Genomic DNA, 6,688 nt, shown 5'->3' with positions numbered 1-6,688 from the left:
TTGGAATCCATGGCAAAGCAATGAAGAGCTCAAATTCAAGAAGAACCAAGCTTTGGAGCTCCATAGCCCATTGCCAAAGTCGTTCAAAGTATGCAAGGAGAGAAGCAAGGAGAGAGGAAAAACAGAGTGAAGAAAACAGAGGAAAGCTAGCTGCAGTCTTCTTTCGCACTTTTGGAGCACTTCCCGAAGTCCATTTTCTACATTCTATATACCATTTCAAAGCTCAGGAAGTCAAGAATCCAATGCTTCAAACGGTGCGCGATTCGGAGTTGAAACGAAGGAGTTACAGCCATTGCAAGCAGATCACTCCAAAGTGTTGCGAAATCAGCCTTTTGTTGCGAGAATTTCGCAGCCTTTTTGTACAGTGCTATGGAATTCCTCCTGAAGCTACCCGATACATGCGCCACGCTGGAAGCTGAGCACCTCAAGGTGGAAGCCAACTTCGCAGCCCTGTGAAGATAGAATGTTGTTGCGAAAATACTTCGCAACCCTCTTGAGTGTCTGCGAAATCTCGCAGACACCATTTTCACCTGCGAAATGTGCCTGAAGCTTCCCGATATTTTTGCACCGACTCTTCTAGATATTTTCTTCAGATATTTTTGTATAAATTTCCATTCTTCTCCTTGTAATCCACCAACCATAAGATTTCTTAGTTGGGAAGGTTGGAAAAACTCCTCTATATATATTCCCTTGCATCCACTGTAAAAGAGGAGGACCATATATGTAATCCGTAATATTGATCATATATAGAATATACAGAGCCTTGCTCTGTTTTTCCTTCTCTTTCATTTTTCATTTATTTTTCTTTCTAGCCAACCAAACTCTGAGGATTTTTCCACAGAGGATGAGAGGCTAAGCTTTTTGTCTCTTGGAGTGAGGAAAGCCGGGTAAGTTTCCACATGCATAATTTGGAAGTTTTGTTGTTTTAGTTTTTAATGAAGAGAAAGTGTAACCCGTTAGTGATTTCTATGTTTTTAGTTAACTTAAAACACCTTAGAGTCACCTGGGCCAACACTTGGTAAGGCAAGTGATTTCCAACCATGGAAATGCACTAGTTTACCCCTTGCGAGCCTCTGGTAGGTGACTTCAAGGTAGGATTTTCTAGAATAGCCAACACTTGGTAAGCTTTTGGACTCCAAGGAGACATCCATTAGTTATCTCTTGCGAGCTTTTGACGGGTAATCCAAGGTTAAAGATCACCTTGAATGGCAAGTGCTAGGTGAGAGGTATGAGCCATTGCAAAGTGCATTAGTGAGAGGGATTTAGTGTTTGAACCCATTAATGGGAAGCATCTGTACAACACCGGTTGGAGAAGGAACTATATGTTAATTCTCTAATGCGAGGAAAATAAACAAGTGACCGGAACTCCCTTTTTGTATGAGGAATTTGAGCCTAGTGATCTAAACTCCAAGAAACACTTTTCTTTGTAGTTAAAATCAGTTACTATTTTTGGTTAGCTTAAAACCAACTTTTTCCATTTAAACATCTTTATGTTTTCTTTTAAAGCTAACTTTGAAATGAAAAGGCACCAATTCAGCTTTGAATTGATATCATTTGTGAAGTGAAAACCCATCCCAGTGAACGATCCTAGAGCCACTATACTATAGTAGCTTTTTCTTTGCTACCCTAGTATATAGTGTTATAGGTTATAAATTTTGTTGATCACTCCCTCAATCAAGGAGCACCAGCTGGACACGAATCAGCTGAGACACCAATTGGGCACGAATCAAATGGCGCCGTTGCCGGGGATCGAACCCCGAATCAAATGGTGCCGTTGCCAATGCCGCTGCTAGGGACGAATCACTTGGGTCCATATGGTATCCTTTAATCCTTTAAAGTTAACTTTTAACCAACTACCTAGCATTTTATTTTTTGCTTATTTAGATCCAAGGTGGCATGTATATGTATTTTCTTTAGCAAGGCTCATAGTTTTTCTATGCTTGTAAATATGTCATTAATTTTCTCTATTTTTTTTTTAGGAAGAAGGCTTTAGAACTCCTAAAAGATTTTCTACCCATTTCTTCCCTTGGCTTCTTTCTTAATCTCATATTCCTTTCATTTTAAAATGCATAATTAATGTTTAATCATTCATAGAAACACCTCAAGAAAATTGTTATTTATTAAATAGGAAACAATAAAGATTATTGTTATCTAATATCGCATATATGATATTCTTTGAAGTTCTAGAAGAGATAAACTTGGTAACATTGTAGCCAATCAATATATGGTCTTAATTTTAATATAAGGAAAAGAGAAAAATATATAATTGATATTTAAAATGTTCCCAAGTTTTAGAATGCTAAAAAAGAGTATCTTAAATATAAATTCTATGGCATAATTTCATGATGTTGAGTATGCTATTCTCCTAAGTTCATTCTCTATATTTATCACATGACATCAAGATGAGAAAAGCAATATCTCATTTCTTTCATTTGTCTCTTCCAACAAACTTTTTATCATGGAGAAAAAGCAAACTAAAGGTCTCCAAAAGATTGAGATGAAGAGGATACCTAAAGAAGAGGATCGCCTAATTACCTTTTCGAAACGTAGATTTGGAATCTACAATAAGGCAAGTGAGCTTTCTACCCTATGTGGTGAAAAAGTTGGGGTTTTGGTCTTTTCCCGAGCTGGTAAAGCATTCTCATTTGGTCATCCAAGTATTGAGATAATTACAAACAAGGTTTTATACGAAAACCCACCACCAAATGATGGTACCCTCAATCTTGTAGAGGCTCATCGACGATTTAGACTTAATGAGCTTCAAAAAAAATATAGCGAACTATTGAGTAAAATGGAAGTTGCAAAGGAGCAAGAGAAGATTCTTAGAGAAAAAAAAAGTACCAAATCAAAGTAAGGGTTGGTGGGAAGAACCTATTAGTGAGCTTGGCATGCATGAGCTTGAGAAAATGGCAACAAAGATCCAAATTCTCCATAAGCATGTGCGGCATCGAGATAATGAGTTAAGGACTAGCGCATCATCTTCATCTTTGCCATTCTCAAGGGTGAATCAAACTCCTCCAACTAATCCATTCTCTATGACCAAAGTAGAACAAAAGTATTAGTGTCAAACAATGGAAATTCACCTTTTATTGATAATGAGTATCGTCATGGATTCCAATAAGTTTACTTTGTATTATCTAAACACATTCTAGATAATGGAAAATATTTTTAGTCTTATTTCATATATTTTTTAGAATTGAAATTATTCATGTTATGAGAATGATTTGATGTTCAATGTTTTTTTAGTATTATTTCATATAATGTTTGGCCATCTAGGATTTATATATTTCAGTCTGATATTCATATATACACATCAAATATGAAGAATGGAAAATATCTTCATTGTGTATTCTTCATGCTATTTTCATTGAATGATAAGAAAAATTCTTTTATAGTAATGTTTATGTATATTTTTCAATATCAATCAAATTAATGTAGCTAAATTTTGTAAAAAAAATCTTGAGTTTGACAACAAATGATAAGGTGTTTTATTTTCTGATGGTATCTTAAGAGTCTACCATATCTGCCCTCCCTTGGATTCAAGTCCTTGTTTGTCTACCTTATTTTAGAGAATTACCCATCTTGAAATTCTACTTTATAAATAATATCATGGTTTTTGTTACAAAATTTCTATAAGCTTTATTATGAAATTGTAATAATAGGTAAATGATCTATCTCATTCTTTGTTTATATATTTTTAATTAAGTCAAAAGTTTTATTTGCATGATAGAAAGTTTGAGAAAAAAAATTAATAATTAGTTTTCTCTATTATTTTCCAACTCTAGAAAACATAATAGTGCTTAGTGTATGTTTGTTTGTTGCCTTTTAAAAATTTTCATTTTCTTTGAAAATTTTCTTTCATGAAACTAAATATATATATAATCCCGCATTTCATTAAAATGATAATTATTTGTCAGATCCAATAATTAATCTGAGTGGTGGTTGGATACATTTTTTAAAAAATAAAAAATGATAGAAAAATCCTACAGAAAATATAGGAACTCTTATAAAAAAAAAGTATCTTATATTCTTAAAAACTATTGTGAAACAAGACTAATTAATTTAATAAAAACACCTAAGAGAGAAAGTGAATTGGGTTTTAAAAACTTTTTGAAAAACTATTTTCAAGCAACAATTAAACAATAATAAAAATAAAGAGATAATTGATAGAGAGATTGTAAATATTAATTTTATAGTGGTTTGACCAATTCCGCCTATGTCCACTCTCCTAGAACTCCTCCTAAGTGAGAGTTCCACTAGTTTGAAGCTTTAACCAAGTCTTTACAATTGGATTTCAAACTCTAATGATCACTATACAACTTTTCTTCAAGTATATCCTCAACTTGAAGCACTAACACTCAATTCTTTACTTCAATAAATGTACATAGAAGAGCACTCAACCTAGCAGAATTAATGAACAACTACTAAAAAACTAGGATGAACAAAAAAGGTGCACTTGGATTATTTACAAATGAGTTTAATGCACCAAAAGAGAGAATGAAAGCTTTGAATAAGAGAAGTAGGTTGGAAAGGAGTTTAAAGTAGGTGTTCTCTATGTAATAAATGAAGAGAAGCTCTCTACTTATAGGTTTCCAAATTTGGGCACCAAAACGTGCTCTAATAGGCCTTTTTTGATTGAGTTCCAATCAACTAGTTGACTAGCCGTTGGGCATTAAATGTTTGACAAGTGACTATTAAGGGTTCAACCGAGAAGGGGTGTTCCTCAACTAGGAAACGATTTCCCTCGACCGAATGAGCAATCCTTGTAGAAGAGAGAGAAGATTTGGTACACCTCTTGATCGGTCTTTAACTAGAAAGGGTAATTGGTTAACCAGTTCTTTAATAGGTTAAGCCAGTTGTGCCCTTTCTCGATCGATTGGACAATTTTGGCTTAAGACATATCTTTTTCAAATTAAATTCTTTCTAACACTTAGACAACATCTTTAAGCACTTTTTATAAACCAAATTGAAAGGATTTTGATTAATAATTTTGGTTAAGAACTCAAGTTTTAAAAAATATCCCTTTTTTAGTTTCAAAACGAGTATGATGCATGAATTGAAACTCCTAAATGCACCCAAGTGAACATTTTACATTAAGTTCCTATTTTTGAATGGTCTTCATGTTCCCTTGATGATTGGATTGATTCCTTGTTTGAATTTTTCAATTGAATCCTAAAGCTTATCATGATTTTAAACTACACTAACCATGATTTGTTATCTCAAAACATGATTATGGGAACCCTTGGGCACAATCTCTCATTTTTTTTATGATGACAAACCTTGGTTATCTAGGAGGAAACAAAATCTCCTCCTTAAGCTATGCATATATATATAAAGATACTTTACCTTAGATAACATATAACATAGTGTTAGCATATAATGATGAAAGCATAATCATGTCATAAAATCAAGAGAATGATAATGAAGGCAATCATCATGTAATGATTATGTCATAAAGCCAAGAGAGTGAAAATCATAATAATCATAAAATCATCATATAGTAATCTAAAGTACATCCAAAAGATATCTAAAACTAAGCATCCATGAAGTATATAAAGAGGATAATAACATGTCTAAGAGTATACATGTCTAAAAATATATCCAAGTATATAAAATATCCTCCCAAAACTATCCAAGTGTTTATCCAAAGGAAATATGCAAAATATCTCCTAGATGTGTCTAAAATGTCTTTCCCTTTGACAATATATATATATATATATACAAACTAGGGGATACTCTAAGTGGTCTTAAGGTTGTGAAGGAAGTGAAGGAAGCACTAATATCAAATAGGACATCATATCAACATGTTGGGCGACAAAAAAGGCCTTTAGATGATTAATCCACATAGAGACATGCACTATCAAACGAGCTCTCATCTTCTTGTGATACTAATCCATGCGAATCGAAAGATCATCTATATAAGTCCCCAACTGCTCAATCTTAGAGGTAAAATTAGCCTAGTACTAATCCATATTCTCCTTAATCAATTAGAAACCTTGATCACTCACAAGAGCTAACTCATCCATATGAGTCCCCAATGAGCTAATATGAGCAAAGATGTCCATCAGGATGCATGGTCAACAGAAAGGGCTTGGGGAGCCTAAGTGTACGGTGTCTTGATATAAGCAGGCTTGGTGTAGGAAGGCTCATTGTAGAAAGGATAAATGTAGAAAGGCCTAGTAAATGCTAGCTTAGTGAACATAGGCTTGGAAAAGAATTTCCCTCTATACTGCTCTATTCCCATGGGTTTGGCGAAGGCATCCCAAATAAAGTACTTTGTTTCAACCTATGTAGTCTGTGTGGGATGGTCAGTTTAGAGTGGAGGGATATCATGCTTAGGTCCATTTCCCTAGCCATCTTGTGGGTCCACTCCTCTCTCCATGGTTCTAATCTCATCCCTGATTCGTCCCCATTGCAGCCATGCCATTTGATTCTGGCTCAAACAGGTGTTATCAACAAAATTTATAAAACCTAAATCACTTCACACTAGGGTAGCATAGCTAACATAGTATAGTGGCTCTAGGATCGTCCACAAGGATGGGTTTTCATCATACATTTGACTTAACTGAAGGAAATAACATGGTGTTTTTTTCTTATGAAAGTTAGCTTTAAAAGAAAATGGAATTATGGTTGCAAAGATTGATTTTAAGTTAAGCAAAAACAATAAGTGAAATTAACTACAAAGAAA

The sequence above is a fragment of the Vitis vinifera genome, chromosome 19 (assembly GCF_030704535.1).
Source record: "Vitis vinifera cultivar Pinot Noir 40024 chromosome 19, ASM3070453v1".
Classification (NCBI taxonomy): Eukaryota; Viridiplantae; Streptophyta; class Magnoliopsida; order Vitales; family Vitaceae; genus Vitis; species Vitis vinifera.
The sequence above is the reverse complement of the archived record's forward strand: the minus strand, read 5'-3'. Positions refer to the sequence as shown.